The sequence below is a fragment of the Odocoileus virginianus genome, chromosome 12, assembly GCF_023699985.2.
Source record: "Odocoileus virginianus isolate 20LAN1187 ecotype Illinois chromosome 12, Ovbor_1.2, whole genome shotgun sequence".
Lineage (NCBI taxonomy): Eukaryota > Metazoa > Chordata > Mammalia > Artiodactyla > Cervidae > Odocoileus > Odocoileus virginianus.
The window spans coordinates 62,628,513-62,654,807 of record NC_069685.1 but is presented as its reverse complement, the minus strand read 5'-3'; the positions used below and the strand labels follow the sequence as shown (position 1 = coordinate 62,654,807).

General features: G+C 48.3%; 2 long non-coding RNA genes across 2 annotated transcripts; one reads left to right on the top strand and one right to left on the bottom strand.

Annotated features, from left to right (window-relative positions):
• Window positions 1–4,671: 4,671 nt before the first annotated feature.
• LOC139037819 (uncharacterized) lies at window positions 4,672–22,276 on the top strand. Its single transcript, XR_011490738.1, has 3 exons — window positions 4,672–4,932; window positions 18,609–18,847; window positions 18,967–22,276. It is a non-coding gene; the product is annotated as an uncharacterized lncRNA (long non-coding RNA).
• Window positions 15,113–23,945, bottom strand: LOC139037820 (uncharacterized). The gene is made up of 4 exons (XR_011490739.1): window positions 23,855–23,945; window positions 23,667–23,750; window positions 18,586–18,671; window positions 15,113–18,239 (listed from the first exon to the last, which is right to left on the bottom strand). It is a non-coding gene; the product is annotated as an uncharacterized lncRNA (long non-coding RNA).
• Window positions 23,946–26,295: the final 2,350 nt, after the last annotated feature.

Here is a 26,295-nt window from a genome sequence, read left to right as displayed (position 1 = left end):
GGAAGTGAAAGTGTTAGTCGTGTCCCATTCTTTGCGACCCCATGGACTGAGTCCCGCCAGGCTCCTCTGTCCATGGGATTCTCCAGGCAAGGATACTGGGGTGGATAGCTGCTCCCTTCCCCAGGGGATCTTCCCAACCTAGGGACTGAACCCACACCTCCTGCACGGAAGGTAGATTGTCTACCATCTGAGCCGCCCGGGAAGTCCATCATGACCATAATTATGTGTATAAAGCACCTACCATATGCCAGGCACTGTTTTAAGCATTTACACATACCCCAATTAATCTTTAAAATATTTTTAATGGCTCCATTAGCTGACGCATTCATCCGATTTTACAGATGAGAAGACCGAGGACTGCATGATGATTTGCCCAAGGTCCCCCAGCTCCTAAGGGTTTCCCAGCCGCCGTCAGCACTGACCACAAGCTGTGACACGCGTGCCAAGGCCTCGTCTTTCTCTCTTGAGCCTGGCGGGCGGCAGGGAGGGCCATCACTTGTCCCATGGCCCATAGGAGCCAGGAACTGCCTGGATGGAGAGAACAGACTCAAAGACCTGGGTGCAGAGCCCTCGGGGCTGGGGGGGGGGGAACACCGCCACGCTGCGGGCTCGCTGCCCACGCCAGGCCGTCCTCCCAGGCGCGTTCCTCCCGTCGCCGCTGCCTTGGCCAGGCGTAGGCAGCCCGCAAGTAAACAGTGTCTGAAACCTATTCTCATTAGGCTAATTTACGAATAAATTACCATATTCAATGGCCTTATTTTTACTGCTCGTTAACAGGCCCATGATAGGATGATAATTACGGGATTTTAAGTGCCTAATGGCAGCTGGGGCGTCAAAAGCAGTTTTTACGAATCTGTTTATGGCAGCGAAGGTGACAGGAGGGGAGGGACATTGAAATGTTGAAATCACACTTTGGGAAAAAAAGCTTTAATTGTTGAGTATTTATTAGAGAGGAGGGAAGGCTGTAATTTAAAAAATGAAACTCTGAAAAACAAAGGAAATTAATTAGTCTTCCCCCCCACCCCCACCCCCCATCCAGCATCATGACCTTCAGGGAATGGGCCAGGGGCGGGATCCCACGAGAGGGGTGCCAAGTTCAGGGGCGAATCTGGGCTGAGTCCTCCTCCCCTCCTGGCTTCTGCAGCCCCTGCAGAGAAGGAATCCCCAAGGCCCTGGGGGCGTCCTGGGATGTCTGACCCTCTCTGCCTGGGCTGGAGGCCCTGCTGATGAAGATCCAGGGAAGGATGCAGGAGAAAAGTAAGTGCAGTAAGAGCAATAGGGCTCAGCATCCTTTAAACAGCGATAGTGTTAGCCACTCATTCATCCTTTCATCTTGATCACCACCATCATCAAACCTCCTCTCTTCCAGTTCCCCTGCTAAATTTTCCACGTGTTATTTCACCCAACTTTTGCGAAAATGTTAAGAGCTGATGGTTATTCTTAACATCCACTGAGGGTGCCCCGTATGCTTTCTATTAACTCCCTCACACGTCACAATAGATCACCCCACGGGATTGGCACTCTTGACATCCCCCACTTTATAAAGGAAGAAACTGAGGCACAGAGAGGGGAAGTCCCTCGGGCAAAGTCACACAGCCAAGGCTGAGCTCTGCGATCAGGTCCTGAGTCTTTTATCACCTCCCTCTCGTTGAATCTGAATCCTGACAGTGGGAGGGGTTTCAGGGCCCCATGTAACAGAGGAGGGAATGGAAGGAAGTTCAGAGAGGGTAAGCCAGCTGCCAGGGGTCACAGCGCCCAAGTCGCAGGGCAGGGCTCTCTGAGACCAAACTGGCAGCTGACTCACCCTGACCCGGGACTCCTGAGAGTGGAGATAGGCAGGTGCAAGGCTGCCCAGGACATGATGCCTGGGTCCAGGAGGAGCTGTTTAGAGGCCACTTCCCTGGCTCCGTGGGTGCTTCTGGTGGCTCCCCTCTCTCCTGCCTGCACCCACCCCGACCCCGACCTCCTCCTGACCAGCCCTGGCTCCCCAGCCCCCTGCCACCGGCCGGAGCCACCTCGCCTCCTCCGGTTTTAGTATGCAGGCCTCGGAAAACAAACACGCAGCAGCCTGACAGTGGGAATAAATAGCGCCGCGATGTTGATTAGCATTTGATCCCAGCTGGGGCTCTGGAAGCTAAAGTACTGGAATGTCTTGGCAGTTTTTTAATGCTGAATAATTTGATTAGATCAGTGACTGAGCCTGCTGCTCCTGGTGAGATAAACCCTCCCCCCATTGCAGGGGAGGGAGGGAACACATCCCCGCCCCCGCCACCCCCCCCCACCCACCCACTTCACTGGGCCCCTTCCACCCTCTGCTTCCTGCAGCCTCTCTCCCCATCTTTCTTGCCGTCTTTCCATCTCTCTCCATCCCCCTCTCCCCCTACCTCCTCATCTTGCTCCCTCTTCCTTCATCTCTCCAACTCTCCACCCGCCCCCCTGACGACCCCCAACCCGCCCCCTCCTTTTATGAAGCCTTAAATACATCATTTAATCAACTCTACAATTTCAATTTCGCACCGTTGTCAGCTCGAATGTCTGATGAGGTGGTGAAGACCCCACAGATTGTGGGCAGGGGTGACAGGGCCACCGGCTCTCCTCCACCACCCCCCCCCCCAGTCGCCACCACCCCCTCCTTCAAAGAGCTCTCAGCCTCCGCCCCACCCCCGCCCACCCCATCCCCAGCCAGCCCAGGAGCCTTTCCAGAAGGTTCTGTTTTGTACATGGCAACTGTCAGTCAGTCGCGTAAGCTGTTTCTCTTGTCACCCGTGTGAAATTACCAGACTGGCCTCGTTATCCGCTTCCCCCAAATTTGGAGGCGATGTTTCTGTTTCAAGGCTCGTGCTCTCCATTTAAAACAAAAATAACAGGTAGAGAAGCAGTGGGGGAAGGGAGATGACAGCTGGGGATGACCCAAGGCAAGATGGATTATCTGGGTTTTTTCGACAGAGACCTGTATAGGCAGTCCTTTGCTGACCTGACCCTGATACAGAGCCTGTCTTCCCTCAACACTGTTTTTCCAACCCCATGTGACTCTGAAACATGTGTCCTCCCACCATCCCCATCACCTTCATCTCCTCTGCACCATCCCAGAGACAGCGCTGCTGTAACAAAAAATGAGAGCAAATGGATAGGAAGGAATGGGGAAGGCTGAGTTCTTTGCAGATTGGATGACAGGCACTTCTTCTCCAGGGTTCCCCATGCGGTGCTGCCTGAACCCCAGGAGCCACCAGGAAAGGGTGTGTGCTCTCACCAGTGCCACCGCAAAGCCATCTGACCTCCTTCTCCATCCACTGCTGTCATCTCATCACCGGAGAGTCTGGCCCCAGCTTTATGTATTTTTCTCAGATGGATTCAGAAATGGCTGGGGGGAGGCACTTCCCAATAATTGAGGGCTGGCTTTGTCGGGAAAAGCCACACTTGGGGCTCAAAGTGTCCTTAGGCTGCTGTGGGTGGAATGAAGCTGAACTGACTCTGTGTGTGTGTGTGTGTGTGTGTGTGTGTGTGAGAGAGAGAGAGAGAGAGAGAGAGAGAGAGAGAGAGGTGGAAACATGAGTTGGAGGGAGCATTGAAACGAATCCAGGTTTTTTTTACTGCTGTGTGACCTTAAGTAAACTGAGAGCCTCTCTGAGCCTAAATATCCTCATTTGCAAAACAGGGACAATAAGAAAACCTACTCCACCCTGCTCACGAGGACTGCATGACTCCAGTCCTTAGGAGCAAAATGAGATAAAGTTAGGGACCCCCTTCACACCCCCTCCCGCCCTGCTGTGAACCTATAATCACTGTGGTCTCAGCCATTTGCTGAGCCATGGGAGGACCCGTGCCCACCTTCCTGCTGCGTGAGCTTGGTCCTGCCTGTTCATCTCTCCAGGCCTCAGTTTTCCTATTGGCACGGGCTGTAAAATGGGAATATTCGTGCCTACTTGCCAGGTAACAGGTGAGGCCTGAATCAAACATGCCTGGTGCTTCTGGCTCCTTGCCTCACACCCCCCTACCCCCCATCTCCTCCTCCAATTTTTCCCTACAGGCATTCAAAGGGTTCTTTGGGCTTGCCTTTGCTAATGGAGCTTTTCAATTAGCTTTCCTGTTAGAAGATAAACTAGGGTTCACACCTGCAAGTTGAAGGGCAGTCTCCTTGAAGCTGGCTTCATTGCAACGTGTGTCCATATTCCTCATGCCCAGGACACAGAGCCAGGCCCAGAGTAGGAACTCAGTGAGTGAACGAAAGAATGGACGGATGGAAACCCCATCTGCAAGCCAGTGCCTTGTCTTGTTCTCCACGGGACCCAGCCTTGTCTTCCCCATGTGGCATTCTGAAGTCCCAGAACACAGGCACCTACAAGAAACTGGGAATAAAGGGGTTTGATCTGCACGCCACAAACACCTCTTGCAAAAAGACGAATATAAAAAAAAAAAAAAGCCAGTTCCTTCTTTGGGGGAAGAGAAGGCGTCAAGACATGTTAAATGGTTAGGAAGAAGGCGGCTGCTTGTTTTCCTTCTGCCTTTTGCAGGCTGGAGGGGAGGTGGGGGGGGGTGTTCATTATTTTTCGGCGCTCTGAAGGCAGGTGAACGGGAAAGGCAAACTGCAGCCTGGCACCGGGTTCGGTGGCTTTGAAAAATGTAGCGCTCTCAAGGCAAGGGAAGGGTTTGATGCAATTTAAAAAAGACAGACTCCCACACCTCTCAGATCCATATGTTTTCATGCAGATCTAGGGCGCTACCACGGGCTTTGCAGCCTTGCCCGGCTGTTCTGCTGGTGCTTGGAGGACCCGCGGCTCTCAGTGCAGGAGGCAGACGGGCTGAGCAACCACCCGGGTGGGTTCTAGGTGCCAACAGCAGACTTCGGGCCTGGCTGTGGCTGCAAAACCGTGACACAGTGCCATGCGGTGCCCAGCGTGTGCGTGTAATCAGCTTGCTGCTGTCTGGGGGAAGGTAAGAAGCTGGACTTTTTTTTTTTAAGTGAATCAATCGGATGGTGTGTGTAGATGGGCTAGCACTAAAGCAGCCTGGGGCTTTGACTGCTGCTGGTCACTTCCCTCTGTAACAGGGTCAGCCCACCACCACCTGTGGGCTTCGTTTTCTGTCTCAAGCGGCATTCCTAGTGCAATAAACACGTGTGTGGCAAAAAAAAAAAAAAAGTTCAGGAACCACCTGAGTTTGTGAAACACCAGTTCTTCTAATCTTCTAATCCCCTTCCCTCCCTCTCTCCTTTCCTGCCCTCCTTCGCTCCTTCCTTCCATCTTTTCATCCTGCTTTCTCTTTCCCACTTCTTTCTCCCCCCTTCTCTCTTGCTCCCACCTTTCCACTTCTTCATTCAACCAATAGTTTTTAAACACCCAGGAATCACGCAGCCATTAAGATAGACCATGTCCCTGTCTATATGTAACCGGTAAACAAATGAACAAGCAAGTTAAGTTCGCCTCATGACGAGTGCTATGAGGGAGAAAGCCCTGGGTGACAGAAGGGAGAATGATGGGGAGAGGAGAGGAGAACCACCGTAGGGAAGGTCTGGAGAGGCTCCCTGAGCAGCGGGGACATTTCCCCTACCCCCCTGCACCGGGAGGTCAAACCAGCCTTGCTTCTCTAAGTTTGAACAGATTCAGTTAAGAAAGTTCTTGGCTGCAGGACTTGTCAGAGGCTTCAGCGCACAGACACGCCTTTGCAGTTTTGACCAACACGAGAACCACGGCGTCTTTGGAAGCCCTGTGTTAAGAAGCAGCTGGACGGGAGTGTCTTCCACGGAGGTCTGAGGGGACACCCCAGACCGCGGCCTTTCCTCTTCAGCGGCCTGGCCCTCGTATCACCCCGAACTCAGCCCGGCAGCCCGGCACCCACCGGCTCTCTTTGTTTCCCCTGGGGCCGTCCTCAGGCGTGGCGCTGACCTTCTGCGTCTCAGGCTTCTCCGTTCTCACGATGTGCTGAGGTCGGAAGCCTCATGAGCCCATTTTCCTAAGAAGACAGCTGAGGGGCCCCGGGTTTACCCGCACACCCGAAGACGAACCCCGTCTCTCCGCCAGCCGCGTGCTCGCCCGGCCCCGCCCTGCCCACCGCTGCTCAGTACGCTCCACCGGCCGTTCTCCTTTCCGGGGGAAACAGGACAAACCCTAGCTCACCTCTGTGCCTTTGTTTCTGCTTCTCCACACCCCCGCACCTGAAAAACTGTCCTGGAAACTGAAATTGTTAGTTTCCAACCCTGGGTGCACGTTAGAACCTTCTGGAAAGCTTTTTTAAAAATGCTGATGCCCAGGCCCTGCCCCCAAAGGCATTACATCAGACCCCCCGGGGCTGGATCCTGTAGCGAGCATTTCTGAGCTCACTGGTTGATTCCGGTTTTGTCTCCAGGACGGAGAACACACGCGCCTCACCCACTTCCATTGTCCTTCATTTATCACAGTTTCATCTCAGACGTGACGGCCTCTGGGAGACCCACGTGTAAAGCCGTGGCTCCGCCCACAGCCGTTCTCCACCACTTTTCTGGGTTTCTGTTCTTCTGAGTGCCTATCACCATCGGCAGCTTCCTTGCCTGGTCATTCATTGTCTGAGCCTCGACCCCAACCTGGACATGAGCTGCTGGGGAGCATGGTTGCTGGTTCACTTTGGCACCCCCAGCCCCGAAGCAGTGTCCACCCCCACACAGTAGGCACCCTTAAATCTCTGTTGGCCTATAAAAGGTTCGGAGAGGTTAAGCTACATCCTAAGATGTCCCAGCCGGAACTTGGGATTCATGCCCAGAAAGCCGCACCTGAGGCGTTGCCAGTCACTGCATGCCACCCTCCGTCGATATTCGGGAAAACTGAAGTCTAGGGCAAGAGCATACCCTCAGGCTCTGGCAAGGTCTCAGGTGCCCTTTGAGACAGAGCCTTCGGCCCATCAGCAGAAGCCCAGTGGGCACTGCTTGTCTGATTGCCTGAACAGACCAGCTTGTGCGTCTGACAAGGGATTCTCAGGCGACACCCCGCTAGCTGGCAGGAGACCTCTGGGGTGGGGTGGAAGGGCAAGACGTTTCTGTTTGGACCAGTTCTCTCTGTTGGCGTCTCCAGGCCCATAAGCAGAATCGGAACACAGAATTAAAAGCCGCGCGGGTAATTCACACCTCCCTCTCTCTCTGCCCAGTCCTCCGCTCCTCACAGGATTCCGGAGGCTGTAGGGTTGATTTTTCCTCTGATGGTATGAGACCCAGGTGGACCTGTGGAGGGAAGGCTTGGGGCGGATGGCGCAGGAGACCTGGCTCGGGTTCTGAGAACTCGACTAGCCGTTTTTCTTCTTGTGAAGTGAGGATCATGCCTCCTGCCCTCAGAGCCTCACCCTTTGGCTATTCTTTGACTTAATGATGTTACTTAGCAAGGATGGAGTGGTAAAGAAAATGAACGTGAATATGCACAACATGGATGTGGCTAGGAGGATCTTCCATGCAGCATTATTTACATTAGGAGAAAACTACTGGGACAACCTAGCTGTCCAACACACGTGAATGGCAAAGCCCAGAGCATTTAAAGACTAGCTGCAGAAACATGGTGAACGATATGGAGAGATATTCTGTGTTATACTTTTTGAAAGAGCCGGTTATCACGTCATGGAAACTTTTTCTTCTTTCAAACAAACTACACATTCACCAAAGGAGAGACCTTGGAGGATGTACGCTGAGCCACTAACCTTGGATATGTTGGGGGTGGGAACTACCACTTGCTTGTATTTTTTAAAGCGTGTACACTTTACTTTTGTAATAAAATAACACAATAGGAAAGTTCCACACCATTCTCATCTCACCATAACTGTTTTGATTTTGAGAAGCAACTGAAAGAGATTGTATGAAAATACTGACATGAGGATGAGATACAACCACACCTGACTGGAAGCGATATTGCTTATGGATTTGAATACATATAAAAGACAATTTTCTCAAGATAAGGAGAATTGCTAAGTGGTGAACTCCTGTTCATCTCACAAGACCCAGCTCACATTGCCCTTCTTCAGGGAAGTCTCTTTACCCAGCATGTTTCCCAAAACATCAATCTGTTCCTCAACTGGAGCATTCATCTGTTTATTTCTCTGCCTTTCCCACCAGACTTGGTGTTCCTTGAGGGCTGGGGCGATGATGTTTACCACTGAATCCTGGTTTGTTGCAGAATGCTGCTACATAGTAGGTGCTCAGTAGTTGCTTGTTGAAAAGCTAGATGCATGAATGACGTTCAAGCCAGATTCCATTACTCAAGTGAGGGCTTCTGAAAGTTTGCGTGTAATCCTGTGCTATAAATTGAATCATATTTTTAAATGCATTGGAGGACTTGCTATTTAAAGGATCTCTGATGTAAATCGTTTTTATAAAATGAAGACATCTTGAGTAATGTGAATAATTGCTCCCTGACATGTCTGTTTATAAGTTGAGATTTTTTTAAAAGATCAGGAGACTGGTTCATTTTTTTAAATTCATTTGATAAATATTTGCAAAGTGTATGCTCTATGCCAGGCTCTGCGTTGGATGCGGGCATGATGGCAGAGCCATCCCAACCCCCGAAGACTTACAGTCCTGGCTACACTCACTGTTACTGTCGTCTCAGGGGCCCAGGGACCAGCATCAACCTCTGAGTTGAATCCTGCCTTCCTTGCCTTCCAGCAGTGTGTCCCTCAGCTACTTACTTAACCTCTCCGAACCTCAGCTGTCACGGATGTAAGGCTGAGGGGAATAAAATTACCCACCTCCTAGCAGTCATGGAAATTAAAATGTGACCACATATATAAAGTGCTTGGAAAATTGCCTGGCAGGACACGTATTTGCTGCTATCATTAGAAGACAAGGTGGAAAAATGTCCATGGCAGGGTACACATCATGAGAAATGCTCTGCTGTTAAAATCTCCCAGATCTGTGTGGCTTTGCTTTTTCGTAACAGCTAGTAATGCCTCAAAAACTTGTGCTTTGGTTTCTCCATCTGCAGAATGAGAGCAATAATAATCTATGAAAGGAAGATAGTTGGATTGTTAAAAAAAAAAAAAGTTACCCTAAATGTTGCAGAGATAACTAATAACTGTGTTCCTTGATGTTTTAGGAGAGCACAGAAGATGATTAATTCATGCTTGTTCCCATCCGCCCCCTCAACCCCCTGCTCCCTGCTCACCAAGAGGATTCTAGCTTGGGAGGGTGACAGTCCTCTCCTCCTCTGAGCATGCCTTTGGGCAGAACTTCTGCAGACATGCTCAGCTCTGAGCCTGCGCCCTGTGGGCACCTGTGCCTCTTGAGTGCACGGGCTGGACACACAGGTGGCATGTTGTCACTTGTCCCGGTAGGGACCACGGGCCCTGGCTTTAGATACAGGATGACAATGTTAGAGGTAGATAATGATTTTTGTCCCCATTTTGCAGATGGGGAGACTGAGGCTGGGGGGTCCTATAGCCATTGAGAAGATGCAGAGTCACATTGATCCTCAATATAGGAAAACTCCAGTTTGGAACACAGCTTCGACAGTGACTATTTTTCTTTTCAAAACGCCAGCTGCCTTTGAGAAAAGTTTCATGCCAGGCCAGGATGAAGTCTTTCCAAGCACTGCCCTCCAGAGAGCAGAGCCCTGGACTGGGGTTGGCAGATGGGCTGGGGGTGTTAGGAAGTCAAAAGTGGGATGCAGGATGCTAAAAGTCTTGTTGAGCCCTTTGCATGGGAGAATGTAGCCTGTCCTGGCCCACAGCTGCTCACGGGGCCCTGTAAGATACAGGCTCCCCTGAGGTCATTCAGTCCAGCTCTCACCTCTGAAACCTTCCTTCCTTCACAGACGACAGGGGAGACTGGCGGGGGCCATCCATTCAGTGAGGTCAGACACCCAGGGCTCCCATCTCACCGTCTCTCCATGCACCCTCCTGATGACACAGCACATGGGGTGGATTTAGTCCCTATTCATGTATTTACTCAATAAACCCAGAGAGAACACTTACTGTTTGCCAGTTCTTGTGCTTTCCAGACATTAGGTCATTTCATCCTGGTCGGATCAACCCTTATAGTATAACAGTAATACTATTATCATAATAGTAGGTATAATTATTGTCCCCCTTTCACAGATATATTAACTGAGGCCTTGAGAGTGACATCCTCAGTCAAGGTCATCCATGGTTAATGAACCACAAACAGCTCTCCCCACCCAACTCCCACCACCACCACCCCCACCCCACACCAGCATCTCCATCCCAACCACCATATGCTATTCTGTGTGGCTTCCCGCGAATGGAAAGAAACTCATTCCATGTTGACTTCGCTTTCGCTTTCATTTTCTTCCGACTTCATCAAGGAGAAAGCGTCAACTCGACGTCGATCTGTCTCTAACACCTCTCCAATGCTTACTAATATTTTTTAACAAAGAGAGAGCGAGCCTCGGGCTCTGTGCCTTCCCGGCAACCGAGTTTAACAGGAAGCGTTATTAAGGTGGTTACATCCGGAATGAAATTTACAAAGGCTACCCTTTGTAGAAATGGATTCTGAGCGATTCAGAGACTTGGCTCTGGGACCTCAGAAAAGGCAGGTCACTCGGCAAGAACTAAAAAATAAAAAAAAAAAAAACTAAAAAAAAAAAAAATTGGTCTTTTGACCCCCTGCCATCTTGAGCTTTTTCAATCCAATTCAGTTCCCAAACGACTCGGCAAACAGCTTGAGAGAGGCGAGCGAGAGCCATAACGATGTGCGGACCTGGTGAGAATCCTAAATGTGACACAAATGGAATGTATCATGGTTTTATTTTATTTTTACTGGGCGAACGATTTCTTGCGCTCTCCTTCCCTGCCCTCAGTCACTTGAGCCCGAAAGGGTTACAATCCCAAGAAGGCTTTTTCTTTTTTTTTTTCATAAGCACAAAGAACTAATATTAGCAGATTGGGGTTTCTGTAAATATTCATTGTAATCTGTGACTTGGTGAGCATCGAATTCCACCCTCCCGAGTGCTGCACATTTATAACTTGTGAATTCATAAATATTTACGAATTCACACAATCATCACTGACAAATTATTTCATCTGACAGCTCCACACAGGCTCTGCCTGGTTTCGTGAAATTCTGATCAAATCTCGCGTAAACTTCCCGGGTGACAGGCAGAGACTGAGCACAGAAAAAAAAAAAAATCATCACCAGATCCTACGATTCCAACGGGTTCGTGACCGGTATTTACAACAACCCCCCCGCCACCCGGGTGAGAGAGATTTCTTGTTGTCTGATGGGGTGCCAGATGTTCTCAACCACTGTACAGATATTTATGGCAACACATCTTTGAGGGCGTCAGAGAATGAGACCTTGTTGGGAAGGACACAGGGTGGAAAGATACCAGGTTGGGAGCCGGACAGGCTGGGTTGGAATCTGGAGTCGGCGGCTGGTTTCTCTGTGGTTGTTAACAGGTTGGCTGTCCTTGCCAAACTCAATTTCTTAGCTTCAAATTTGGGATCATATTACTAAAAGGAGCAACTCAACATGGCTGTTGTCATAACTGTAGACGCTGCCCATGAAACTCCAGGTCCACATCCTACCACAGAGCAACGGGATTCAATGAATCTTGGTTTTATTATTACTGTTGCAAATAGTCGTTTGAATGATCAGTCTCTGGCATGACCACGTTTTCAGCGATTTTTGAACACAGAAGTGGTTCTGCTCCCCAACCCTCTTCCTATTTGTCATCCAAACATACTTGACAGAGACATTTCTCTGTGTGTGGGGGTTTTCATTTTTGACCCCTCCCCACCCCCCCAGAAAGAAATGATGTACTGCTACACCTGGCCTGCAGGTCACCCTAAGTGTTCATCTACCCCTTGGAGTTCTTCTTCCATTTACCCTCCTTTTGCATGAACAAGAAATAACTCGCTTCCCCTCCCCTCCCTTTCTCTCTCACTTGGTGGTTGAATGGCCCTGGTAAAAATGAGTTTACCTCCAGATGAGTGGGAATAAATCCCTGCCATCATTCCATAGGGCTGAGTCAGGCTGCTCCAAGCCATGTATGGGCAAGAAAATCCGATTTTGGTGACAGGAGCCGGGCCTGCCTTCTGCTCTGTCTTACGCAGGCCAAACTATTAACAGCGATTATGGGATTTCACTGGGGCTTCCCAGGTGGCTCAGTCATGAGGAATCTGCCTGCCAATTCAGGAGACACAGGAGTTGCGGGTTCGACCCCTGGGCCGGGAAGATCCCCTGGAGTAGAAAATGGTAACTCACGTCAGTATTGTTGCCTGGAGAATCCTGTGGACAGAGGAGCCTGGCAGGCTGTAGTCCATGGGGTCGCAAAGATACGAACACGACAAAGCACGCAGGTACACACAGCTTTCACCGACTCAATGCCAGGCACAGTACCCCTGCATGGGCAGTTATAAAGGCTAAATGCTACCCCCTGGCTTAAGACTCCCTGCTGGCTTCCCCTAGCGCCCCACCAAGCCCTGCCACCTCCACACTGCCCTCCGACTGCTCTAAACACCTGCTGTTACTTGAGCAAACCCAAGCTCACACCCACCCCAGGGCCTTTGCACTTCCTGCTCCTTCTGCCTGAATGCCCTCCTGCCTCTCAGGCTCCAAGGAGCTGACTCCTTCTTGTCACCAAGGTCTCCTCCTTCACCATCCTTTCAGAGAGCCCTTCCTGACCCCCTTGAGAGTCATCACTTCATGAAATCATCCTCTTTTTTTCACTACCCCCATATGGTTTTCTTCAAAGCACTTATTCACAGAAACCATCTAATTCCTTTTCTTTCTTCTTTTTCATTGCCCTCCACTCACTGTGAGTCCCCCCAGGAAGAAGCTTGTCTGTTACCCTCGCTGTATCCCTATGACCCAGAGTAGCATCTGGCGCCCGTGAGGCATTCAACAAATATCTGTTTGGCTGAACAAGTAAATGCATGCAGTTACAGGGAGGACAGTCACAGGATGCAAACCAGATGACAGCCGAACTCTAGGCTCAACCTCACACTGGTTTTGTGATCTTAGGCAACTTAAACCTGGATGAGCCTCAGTTTCTCCATCTGTAAAATGGGCAGAGTAATTGGACATCTTTCATAGCATGGAGGGACTTTCGAGACCCCAGACACATAAACGGTCTAGCTCTTCCCATGGGGAAGAGTCGCTGACGACTATTTAGTGGTTCAGATGAATACTATGTAACTGATGGAGTCATGCATTTGGAGAAGCAAGGAGACTTAAAGACTTCATTTGGGGACTTCCACGGAAGCCCACACACCCTAGAGCCCATGCTCTGCAACTAGAGAAGCCCGCAAACACAATGAAGGGTAACCCCCCACGCACTGCAACTAGAGAAAGCCTGTGGCCCACAGTGAAGCCGCAACATGGCCAAAAATAAATAAATGAAATTTTAAAAATAATAAAGTACATGAATTAAAAAAAAAAACAACCAACTGCATTTGTTTTAGCCCCTCCGACCTTTCCTTCCAGGACAGACTTCCGGTACCTTCCATGTGTGTTTCTGGGGATACCCTGAACTATTTTGAGAAAACAAGCTTGCATCTTAACTGCAGGAGCGGGGCACCCGTGGGAATAGGGGTAAGGGTGGAATGATGTCGCCAGAGCGATGCTGACAGCAGGACTGAGGACAACATTCTGTAAAAATTCGACCGAGGTGAAGTTTTGCAGCATGAACTTTCCAACTGCAAAGTCTCCACCCCGGGAATGTTTAGTGTCACATCTAAGTACAAGGACACGTGAGTGTGTATACACGCTTGCACACGCGCACACACACGTTTCACAGTTGCTTTCAGCAGAAATTAAGGGGGGAAACAAAAGATTTGTTTCTTTCTAAACTTTCACAGTTTCAACATCTGCCTGTTTGGGTAAATTTGACAAGGATGATCTCTTTTGTCTTCTCTCTCCTTTATGGTTTTTTTTTCCCTCCCAAACCCAGAAATTCCGTGAGAAGTGTTTTTTAAGAGTGCTTGCTGACAAGCGTACACATGCCGTCCGCAGCCAGGGAGCAAGCGGTACAGTCGCTAACTCGCGAGACAGGAGCTAGATTACAATCATAAATAAATGATTTGCTGTCTCCTCGCATTCAGACTTGTAGCTTTTAAAGTGTGCCTGTCATCGCGGAATCAGATTTAGTCAAATGCTGTGTAACTACAAAATTATCCTATCCTTACCTTTTTATTCTCCCTATAATGGACAGTTAAATTGGATTTTCAAATTTGAAGTGCATATGTTTTTCAAATCCCCAGAGGCTGTCTATTTTTTCATTTCTAAAGCAACTCGCTAATGTTTATCATTACCACACAGAAATATTACAATTCTTAAGGGGCGCCTTACAAAATCAGCGCGGGAGAAATGTGCTTTATCGTCTCAAAATGAAACCAATTTCTCAGCTGATTTGCAATTTATTTACATGTTAGCATTTGATTTCCGGCTGATTTATAACCCCACACGGCTCTGTCTCGGGGGTTTATTTAGAAAGCAGACGATGGTGGTCGGGGGAGGCAGCTGTGGAGCCCTGGGTAACATGGGACCTCTCCTTCCCCCTCGGGGAGTTGGCGATGCCGGTCTTGAGTCTCTTGTTTTTGTTCTATCTCCAGCGAATTCAGCGTCCCAGCCAGTACAAGTACATAGAATGCTAGGCCCAGCCACTGCATGGAGATGAGATGCCGAAAAACAGCCTTTCCAAAAGAATTCATTACCTCCTCTGCTCTGAGCAGGGCTCTGGGGAGAAGAAGGGGAGAAGATGGCCGGGATACAGCGGGCTTGCATCCCTCGGCTCATTCACAAAGCTCTAGTGGCAGCTGTGGTATCAGATTCAGAGAAGTATTAGAGTGGACAGTGGGGAGTTTACTGGAGATTGTTGCTTCATCTGTCTGACCATTTGTCCATGGATTCATTCTTTCCTCCATCCATCCACCCATCCATCCATCCATCCATCCAACCCTCATCCTTCTAACCATTCACACATCCATTCCTCCATAACTCCCACCCCCAATCCATCCCTTCATCCATCCATCCATCTACCCATCCACCCATCCCTCTAACCATCTACCTATCCACCCACCCACCTACTAATCTATTCATCATCCATTTATCCACCCACCTGTGCATCCCTCCATCCATCCATCTATCCACTCATCTACCCACCCACTCATTACCCTCCCACATACCCACCTACCCAACTATCCATCCATCCATCTAACCTACACTGATATAGACATTCAGGATGAATGCTGTGGTTACAAAGATGTCTAAGAAACTGACATGGTCCTCACAAAGCCCATGGTTAACTGAAGGAGATGAACAGGTTCCTCCCTGGGTCATCATGAAGCTCAAATTATTTTATACATGTAAGAGTGCTCAATAAACTGTAAATCATCTTAAATATATAACCTACAGGTAGAATCACGTAACAGGTTAGAAAACAGTCCCTGCTTCCTTCTAGCTGTGGAGCCACGGGCAAATAACTTTATCTCACCAAGCCATGATTTTCTTGTCTATAAAATGGTAGAAAGGGGTAATAATTATTATGATGTCTACTTGGCAGGGATATGGGGAGGATTTGATGAGACAGATAACCCATATCAAATGCTCAGCATCATGCTGGGGCCAAAGTGAGCACTTCTTCTTACTATTATGATTGTTACATATTATTGTATTATTACATATTAATATATATTATTATATACGGGAGGAAAGAGTCAGTATGTCTAAGAAGATGAGAGAAGATGCTACAGCAGAAATGACTTCTGAAGTGGGTTTGTGGAGGGGGAAGTTTTATCTCAGGCCAAAAGGAATGGCTTTTCCAGCAGGGAGAATGATATGCACAAAAGTCCTGTGGCTTGAGGATACACCCGAAGATTGTACAAAAGGAGAGGGAGCTTGGAACCCGTGGGGCCAAGAGGAGGAAGTGCCTTTGCATGTTTGGATATGCAGCCTGGGTTTTGTCCTGGGACGGGCAGCCACTGGAAGCTCTTAATCAAGGGCATGGCCCCCTCTGAGCAGCCCCTTACGAAGCTCAGCTGTGCGGAGGAGTCTTCACACAGGAAGCCGAGGGTCTGGACTAGGGGAATCGCTCCCTGAGAGCACAGCAGATTGGACCCAGTGCCCTGGTGCAGGGCTCAGGAGGGGCGGATTCGAGATATGGCTCTTTAAGTAGAATCAGCCAGGACTTGGGGACCAACTGGAGAAAAGATGAGGAATAATGAGGGTTTCACCGGCATCCACAGGAGCACCCTATCGGAGGCAGAATCCCTGGGACTGAGATGAATCTTGCTCCTCACTTTGCTTGTATCTGCCCATGCCATGCAGAGCTTCTCTGAATACATTTGCATGTATTTATGCTACAGGCAGCCAGCGCTCGCTCCTGCAAAAGGAGCATCTCTCTCTCTCTCACTCTCTCTCTTCCCTTTTCACTCCTTCCCATCTCCCTCTCTAAATATGTGCCCACATCCAGCACGATTCCCCTTCTGGGCAGAAAGTCAGGAGCCAGGAACTTCCCGGGACTTCCTGAGTGAACTTGGATGCATCCTGTATCTCTCCTGGCTTCAGACAGGATAATCCCATTATCTCTGGGGACTGTAGCTCTAGGATCCTGGGGACAGCGTGGGCTGACAGAGGTCTAGTCCCCTGATGTATGTGATATGTCCAGTTAGGACAATTGATTTTGTAACAGAAAATCTGATTCATGTTAGCTCAAAAATGAAGGGTCCTGGATTCATGAAGCAGAAAAGTTGAAGATTTCAGGTACTGGGTGAAACTTGGTCCAGCCATTCAGTGATGTCACCCATGAAGAACACCATTATTTTCTGTCATCTGTCTCCCATGGAGTCATTCTGAGTCTGATTACCCCCAGGCTCTTTGTAGGGCTCACAACCATCTGCTCTTGTATTCCTACTCGGTGAGGAGCAAAGGCAGTGTTTTAGGCCCCCAAAGTCCTGAGATCTGCTCTGATTGGACAGCTCAGTTCCCATGCCCACCTCTGAGCCAATCACTTTGGTCAGGCAGAGGAGCATCTGATAGCCTCTTCCTGGGTCACATGCTCCTGCCTCTAATTGTAGTGACTTGAGCATCTCCATGCAGAAGAACCCAGGGCTTTCTGGGAAAGCGTGGATGCTGGGACTGGACCAGAACATGCCCAGGACACATGTCATTGAAGAGAACTTTCTTCCCTCTTCATTCCCAAGGAGAGAGGTTCAGTTCAGTTCATTCACTCAGTCGTGTCTGACTCTTTGTGACCCTATGGACTGCAGCAAGCCAGGTCTCCCTGTCCATCACTAACTCCCGGAGCTTGCTCAAACTCATGTCCATCGCATCGGTGATGCCATCCAACCATCTCATCCTCTGTTGTCCCCTTCTCCTCCCGCCTTCAATCTTTCCCAGCATCAGGGTCTTTTCCAGTGAGTCAGTTCTTCGCATTAGGTAGCCAAAGTATTGGAGTTTCAGCTTCAGCATCAGTCCTTCCAATGAATATTCAGGACTGATTTCCTTTAGAATGGACTGGTTGGATCTCCTTGCAGTCCAAAGGACTCTCAAGAGTCTTCTCCAACACCACAGCTCAAAAGCATCAATTCTTCAGCGCTCAGCTTTCTTTATAGTCCAACTCTCATATCCATACATGACGACTGGAAAAACCATAGCTTTGACTAGACAGACCAACAAAGGAGAGAGGAGATAGCTTCAAAAACAGACGTGGTCTCTGAAAACTTCCTGGCTATCCATGTAAAGTGCATGGAAAAACTCTAGTGGTGCTGGACCCAGTGACTTTAAGTGTCCAAGGTACAGCTGCTTATGAGGAGACAAAGAGAGTCGAGGTCCCTTCCGGTGATCTAGGCTTTGTAGTGTCCCCTTGATAGCCCAGTCCAGACCACCCAGGACTCCCTCCATCGGCCACAGGCATAAGCCATCCCATGCTGGAGAGTAGGAGTGCCAGGTGGGAGCACCCTAGGACTTAGGGAGGACGAAACAGGTTCAGAGTTGATTGTATTAGACAGGATAGGTCAGGTTTGCCGCAGTAACAAACAATGCCCCAAACCTCAGTGACCTAACGAAGCAATGCTTATTTCTCATTCTCACAAAGTTCATGGCGAGTTTGAGAGGCTCTCCCGGAGCTGTCCACAAAGCAAGTCAGTAATCCAGGGAGCTTCGATCTTACAGCACCTCCATAGCACAAGTGCTTAGCAGCGGGGCAAAAAAAAGAGTGGAGAACTGTGCCTTGGTTCTTAATTTCTCCGGCCTGGAAGTCACACACATTCCATCTGCTTGACCGTGCCCACCTTCATGTAATTTTCCCATGTTCCCTAAAGGAGCCGTGAATCTGGAAATAACAAGAGAGAAGTAAAACTGTCTTGCAAGAGGGAAAGGGTTGGCACCTCACTCAGACTCACCTTCACATTCCCCCGCCAAAGGGGAGAAGGAGAAACCGTTATTATCTGCTCTCAACCAGGTGTTCCGGATTAAAGGATGAACTGCCTTCCAGCAGTTCACATTCAACTTGGGGAGACAGGGCCCATCGTTTAAAAAAATGGGGGTGGTGGGAGAGCGACAGGGGGAAAAGTAATTTTAGAACTTGCTTCCTGAGTTTATTGTGAGGATAAAAAAGCAGATGAAGCATATGACATCCTTGGCAAGTCGCCCGGTGGGAATAAGAGCTCTATAAATACCTGCTATTATTGCCATTTTACAGATGAGGCGATCAAGGCTCCTGGTGGTGGAGTGACTCTCTTGCAGTCATCCAGTGATGGTCAACCTGTGATCGGGGGATGCAGAGTCCTCTGTCAGTCATCTCGCCCTTGAACTCATTCACGTGAGAGAACTCTCTTTCTTTGCCTTTCTCATTCAAAGCCTGTTAGGCGTTTCCTGACCAGCTCTGGGCACCATGTCCTCTACTTAACGTGGATGGAGGCCGACCCTGATGGTCCAAAGGTGAGATGCTCTGCTGCTAGCTGGCCTCTTCATCCAAGTTTGGATCCTTCAGTGATCCCCCTCCCCCAACCCCACCTTGTGGGTAGCCACGGTTTAATGGTAACATTTGTCATTTCAAGGTAACCGAAGGAGCACTGTTCTACTCCATGATCAAGACTATCTTGGGAACTCATCACACCAAGATGCCAACATTCTAAGGTAATGTATCCCATCTTTTTAAGACCCGCACTATTTCTCAGTTCTGAGGATTCTGGACTCAACCAGTACTGGCCATGAGAAGGTCCTACAACAATGGAAACATTCTACATCAGTACCATCCAACATGGGCTTCCCTGGGGCTCAGTGGTAAAGAATCCACCTGCTAATGCAGGAGATGCGGATTTGATTCCCAGGTCAGGAAGATCCCCTGGAGAAGAAAATGGCAACCCACTCCAGTATTCTTGCCTGGGAAATCCCATGGACAGAGGAACCAGGCGGGCTAGTGTCCATGGGGTCACAGAAAAGTCAGACATGACTTATCGACTAAACAACAACCATCCAACACGGCAGCCGCTAGCTTCACCTGGCTATTGAGCACTGAAATGTGGCTCGTGGAAAGGAGGAACTGAAGTTTAATTTTATTTAACTGTAATTCATTTGACTCTAAGTAGCCACATGTGGCCAGAGGCTACTGTATTGGGAACCAGAAGTTGAAACCCTCTTATTCCAATTTTCTATGTGTTTTGGTTCCTGTTTGCCCACAAGAAGCACAGCTGAAGAAACTCTCAACAGCCCCACAAACCCAGTTTGGGTCACTTAATCTGGAATTCAGTAAAAGAAACAGGACTCTTAGGTGTATCATTCAGATAAAAGATGTTATATCACAGTAACAAGCAACCTTCAGCTCTCTGGAACAGCAAAGGTTTGTTTCTTGCTCATTCTGTGTTCATCTCCAGTTGGCAAGAAGCCTGCTCACCATACCCCTCTGGGTATCCAATCTAACAGGAAGTCACCTTCTTGAAAGTTGCTGATCAGAGCGCCAGAGGGAAAAGTGAGCTGTGAGGGGTCTGGTGCTAGTTATTATATCTGCCCAGAATTGACAAAACATCAGTTCTTCCTCCAGTTCATTGGCCAGCACCATTCACATGCCCTTACCCCGCTGCACGGATGCAGAAAGTGTTACCCCACATATTTTGGAAGCGAGGAAAACCAGAACTGCTCAGTCATCTACACTAATGATTACGTTGTATACAAGGCTCAAAAACCCGGATAGTCATGGAAGGAAAGTACCACGTCTTTCCTGAGAAAAAGCAACCTGGGATACTTGAAATAACACTGGACTTGGAGTCCAGAGACAAAGACCCAATTCCTGGGGTTGGTACTTGTTTACTCTGTGATCCTCAATATGCAACTCCTCCCCGGGCCTCTAACATTTATATATTTTGAATAATAATTGAATATATATAATAATTCAATATATAATATCTGTTACATATATCTATCACACACACATAGGACCATAGGGCTTATTGTGACTTTATAGTTACTATCCTTTTCTTTACTGTTTGTTCGTTTGCTAAGTCGTGTCTGAATTTTTGCAACCCCATGGAGTTACAGCACGCCAGGCTTCCCTGTCCTTCACCATCTCCCAGAGTCTGCTCAAACTCATGTCCAGTGAGTCAGTGATGCCATCCGACCATCTCATCTGCCGCCCCTTTTTCCTCCTGCCCTCAATCTTTCCCAGCATCAGGGTCTTTTCTAATGAGTCGGCTCTTTGCATCAGGTGGCTGAAGTACTGGAGCTTTAGCTTCAGCATCAGTCCTTCCAATGAATATTCAGGGTTGATTTCCTTTAGGACTGACTGGTTCTACACTTAGTTAAACAAAAACTCTTGATCCCTGGGTTAATATTTGCACTTTGGGCTACAATGGGTCATACATATCCACTCACCTCTTCTATCTAGAGAAGATTTATTTTTCAGAGGATAAGTAATAATTTTCTCAATTGAAAGACTATACCTTCCACCTTACTTGCATGTAAGATGGCCATGTGACAGCTTCTGACTAAAAATTTGTCAGTAGATGTTATTGTTGGGTGTATCTTCCAGAAAAGCTCCCTTTGTAAGGGAAGCAATCTGAGCTATCACTTATCTTTTCATCAGTAGACTCTCCCTTTCTTCTAGTCTGAATGGAGGGTGTGATGGCTGGAACTCCAGCAGTCATTTTGAGAGCATTAGGATGCAAGCCACACTTTAAAGATGGTAGCACAACAGCTAGAGAGAGCCTGAATCTCTGAGAGCATCATGGAGCTACTATTCTTCTGACTTCATTTACATGAGAGAAAAGTAATTCTCTACCATGATGATATCATTTATATTTGAACTTTCAATTACATCTGATCAATTCCTGATGATAAAAACATTGCAAAAATTGATTGTTTTGTTGATGACCAAGAAGTGGCTCTCCTCCAGGTCTGAAAAGGAGAATATGGATCTTGGAACCACATAGACCTGAGTTCCCATTCCACTGTTCAGCTGTGCGGCCTGAGGCAGGGGACTTAGCCTCTCTGGATTCAAGTTTCCTCATTTCTAGAACAGAGATGATAACAAATCACCCCTTCCTCACATGCACAGGTTGTATACATGGATACCTGAGACAACATCCGTAGAATTCTTATTGTCTGGCACATAGTAGGTGTTAAAAAAAGCAGCAACAACCATAATAGCTTACATTGTTTTGCACTGACTGTGTGCCTTGTGGTGTTCGAAGAGCTTTACATGCACCAACTCATTTAATCCTCACTAAACCCCAGGAGGGCATATTTCATCATCCTCATTTTACAGATAAGGGAACTAAAACAATAAAGTATGTGTTGAAAAATGATTTGAATATCATGTTGAATCAATGATTGAGGACTCCAGGGGTCCCTGAATATCAGCCACTTGCTGCCTCCATGGCCTCTGCCACATCTCACTGTTACCTTATTCACCAATACTATTATTGACTTAATATTTTTCAAGTTAATTTTAGATAGAATCACTTTTAAAAATATGTTCTCACTCTAAGCAATAAAATATGCCTGCAGCCACTTCAGATACACACACACACACACACACACACACACACACACACACACTTCACAAAGCATATGGCACTACCTACTACAGCTAAACACACATTTATGCTATATGCTCATGTGCTATACTTTGGCCCATCAATTCCAGTCCTGGATATATAAACTATAGGGAAAAAATGCTCAGAACCACCCAAAGATACAAGATGGAATTTTATAGCAGCTCCTTATTTGGATAACTCAAATGCTCATCAGCAGTACAATGGTGACATAAATTGTGATATATTCATTCAATGGAATACTATTCAACAGTACAAAGTACAAACTCCTGATCATGCAACAACAGGATGAACACATAACAGTAGGGGAAAGTTTGATACCAAGGGGTAAACCACTGGATAAATCTATTCATTTGAGGACAGAAGATAGAGAGGTCAGGACTGTGGTTACATCAGGGCAGGTGTTAACAGGGAGGAACATAAGGGTCCTGCCTGGGGGTCTGGAAATGGGCTGCATCTTGAGCTGGCTGGTAGGCATGCATGTGAAAAATTTAATTGAGTTCTTAGCTGCATCTTGGTGCCCTTTACTATAATTAAGTTACACCTCAATAAAAAGTCTATTAAAATTTGTTCAAAAGGATCAAGTGAGTCATGGGGCTGCATGCAATCATCCCACCCACGGGGAACCAGAGTGTTCCCCACAAGAGGCAGGATGTTCTTGGTAAATGTCAACTTAACAGGAGACGTGGCGGCCCCCAGGACCAAAACCGACAGGAGAAGCAGCCACTTCTGTGCCACATCCCTGGTCATCCTCAGGTTCCCAGAAGAGGACTGGGCTCTTGGCCACCGAATCCTCTGTCCCGAGGCTCTGCCAGTTACAGCCCAGCTCCTGACCTTAGCAGCTGCCAGCTCCTTGCTGCTTCCCCCTTGATGCTGGCTCTTTTTCGATCTGCCTCTTTCTCACTCCCCGGCTCCATTATCTTCCAGCAAACTTCCAATGAGGGTGTTTGCTTTGGCCACATGTTAAAACTGAAGCATATCCCGGCCTGCAAGAGGAGTCTTCTCCTTCGCAGAGTCCAGTGGGTGGAGAAGCAAAGGAGAAGGAAGGGAAAGTGGAAAATGGGGAGGTAGGATCTTGATGCGTGCACGCCACTTTAGGAAGGATGGAGAAAGGTGTCGAGGAGGGGTAATGTTGGGAGCAAGGTCATGTACTTATTCACCTTTAAAGACTCCGTGTGCATGCGTGCGTGTGTAGATAGATAGGGAGAGCAAGACAGTAAGACAGGAAAAGAAGGAGACGCTGACAAAGGGGGACAGAAAGAAGATATGGAGAGAAAGACGGGACACACATTTTCTCTGATACACGACCTCTTTCCCGCTGCTTTTCAAAGACTCACAAAAATATCTGAGACCACTCCCCACAAGCCAGCAGATTCATTGGCTGCAAAATATTAAAAGGGAGCAGGAGAATTTAAATTAGAGAAGGTTAACCAACGGTCTACAGTTCTATGTCAATTTTTCCCCAGCTTCCTTCTCAGCATCAGCTTTGTGAGGCCAAAACAGAGGCAGAGAGCTGGTGACAGAGTCGAAGAGGAGGCTGATCAGTGTGGTGCCCCCCGCCTGTGCCCCCCGGGATTGGGGATTCCCCCTTCCACAGCCAGGTCACCTTCAAGTCTACGAGTGGGCTGAATGCCAAACATCAGGCCCAGAGAGGGGCTGAGGTTGCCCAGAGACACACAGCAAATCATTCCTTCCTTCATTCAACTCACCCTTCCTGGATCTCTTCCAAGTGTCAATCTCTACCCCGGCTGCTGGGGACACAGAGGTGACAGCCTATCCCCTGGCTCTCGGATCTAGTCAGGAAGGGGGAGAACAAATTAAATCAGTCATTCATTTCTGAGCATGCACAGCAAATGCAAAACTAGAGAGGACGTGTGAGTGGAGAAGCATAACTTACCCTGCACAGACTTGAGATGGTTGGCTCCTAAAGGCTCCCAGGGGAAGGTGGCATTCGGCCTGGGGTGGCATCAGCAGGGAAGAAGGGACGCACCAGGCTGTAGGAATGACATGTGTCAAGGACATGTAGAGTCTGAAAGGGCGGGATGGACTGGGGGAGCTCATTCGGCACGGGGCTCTGTGTTTGGCATGCTGTGTCTCACTGGACCCTGCTTAATGAGTTAGTATTACACCCATTTCCTGAAGTCAAAACCGAGGCCTTAGTTCCAGAGAAATTTGCCCAAGATCACAAAATTGCTAAGTTCCCTCTGGGGTTAATACTCTTATTTCTCTAATCCAGAACTTGTAATCTTTAAAAGCAAGATTTAACTCTGTACCTTTTTTTTTTTTTTCTTTTCTTTGCCACACCTTGAGGCATGTAGGATCTCAGTTCCCTGACCAGGGATCAAACCCGTGCCCCCTGCATTGGAAGCAGAGTCTTAACCACTGGACCACTGGGGAAGTCCCTAACTCTGTACCTTGGGATATTCTGGCCTTATTCCCTTAAAGGGCCCGCCCCTTCCCAAACCCAGGTGTGCTGATGAGAGTTCTCATTGCTCCAGTTCCAGTGATTAATTCTGCATGCTATGTGGCTGCCTGGTCTATTCAAGATGGCTGCCCTGGGTTAAGTTCTAGGATTGATTAGCAATGTCTGCCCTGGGCACTGGGTGAAGGAACAGTGGTATGCAAGCCATGCACTTACTGAATCTGGGCTAATGGCTTCATGAGAGAATTTCATTTCTGTCTGGGCTTTTAGGACAAAATCTCCCATCCACAAGTGACCCTCATTACGCAGGAAGGAAGCTGAGATTTTTATAAGGAAGGGTGACTTGTTTACTAGCTGGGAATCCTACAAGGACAACCTTGGCTCTCACTGGGACCTGAGTTTGAAAGTCCTTCGGTATCACCTAGCCTGATACCCTTTCTCAAGCCCTGCTTCCACCTAGCACCTCTCTCTGACTCTTCTTATACAAAGCATTTTTTTTTTCCTCCATTCTTTCTACTGGGGTTTCACGCAGTCGGAACTGCAGAAAGGAATAGTTCTACGCAAAGGTAACCAGCTCATCTCTAACGGGAAGCACAGCTATGAATCAAGCCAGCAAATGTCCTCAATCCAAACCACCCCCCACCACCGCTTCTTCCAAGGGAAAAGGGAGGGGGAAATCTGAGAAAACTGGCCCCGCCATCAACACGTTTCAGACCCTCTCTCGTCTGGCTCGACACCCCAAGTGGCAAAACAACCGGCACACACCACTAGAAATAAAAAAAAAAAAAAAAAAGAAATTCTAACGAGACATTAATAGATAAATAAAAATAGCTTCCACAAGAAATGATGAGGAGTCACGCAACAAAATGATTTCTTTCTGTGCGCGTAAACTCATGAATAATCAAATCGCACAGTCCCCAAAGGAGCCAGGCGCAGGTCTTGTCAACCTCATCCCGTTCTCCTTCTGGAAGGTCACCTCAAACCTTGGCGGGCCTGGGTGGTTCTGCCCCTCACGTCTCCTCCCCACCCCTCACCTTCTCCCAGCAGCACCCCCACCTCTTCCTGAGAGGGGAGAAATTAATTCCCAGTGCTATGGAAACGTGCAGAAAATCTGAATGGAAGGCCGGGGCCAGTGCTCATGAATCATGAAGCAGAAAGGGGAGTTCGATAAAATATTGGGGACGGGAGGGGGGTCCCCAGGCCACAGATTTTTTGAGACAAACCACAGCCCTTGCTTCAAGCTTCCTGAGTGTCACATTTTAACCTACCAGCTGCCTCAAGAAGCAAGAAGATCTTCCCTGCCTTTTTTCTTCTCCCTTAAAAAAAAAAAAATTATTTTTTTATTTTTTTATTTTCCCTCATGTGTTAAGGGAGGAAACAGTGACAGGGACAAGTGACAGCTCGCTAATTATTCCCTTACTGCCACTGCTGTTCTGGCTTTGGACGCATTGCTCATTTCTGCCCGTCTTTGCACTGAATAATGCATGGGTCCCTATCTGTATTCAAGCGGCACCTCCGGGGACCGCCAGCCTAACTAGCTGATAACTGATTCAGTTTGTAAGCAGGGCCTCTGGGAGTTGCAAGGAAAAGTAGCCAAGAACAAATTTAACACTTCTTTCTCATTTCTTCAGAACATCAAGGAGAGGCAGGTGGAGAAGCGGCTGGGGATGCATGCTGGGTCCTTGAAAGGTACTTGACCTCGAGTTAGGGGGAAAGAGAACCTTGGCCCCAGTTGAGGGAGAGGGTATACTGGTGAAGATGATGAGGATGTGATGAAAATAGTTAAGGGTAGTTGAAGGCTTACTATGTGTCTATCATTGTACTAAACACTGCATGCACTCTCTCATTTATCATCACAAGAATCCCTTGGTGGCAATGCATTGGCAGATGTATCGGTTAGCTATTAGCATGATAAC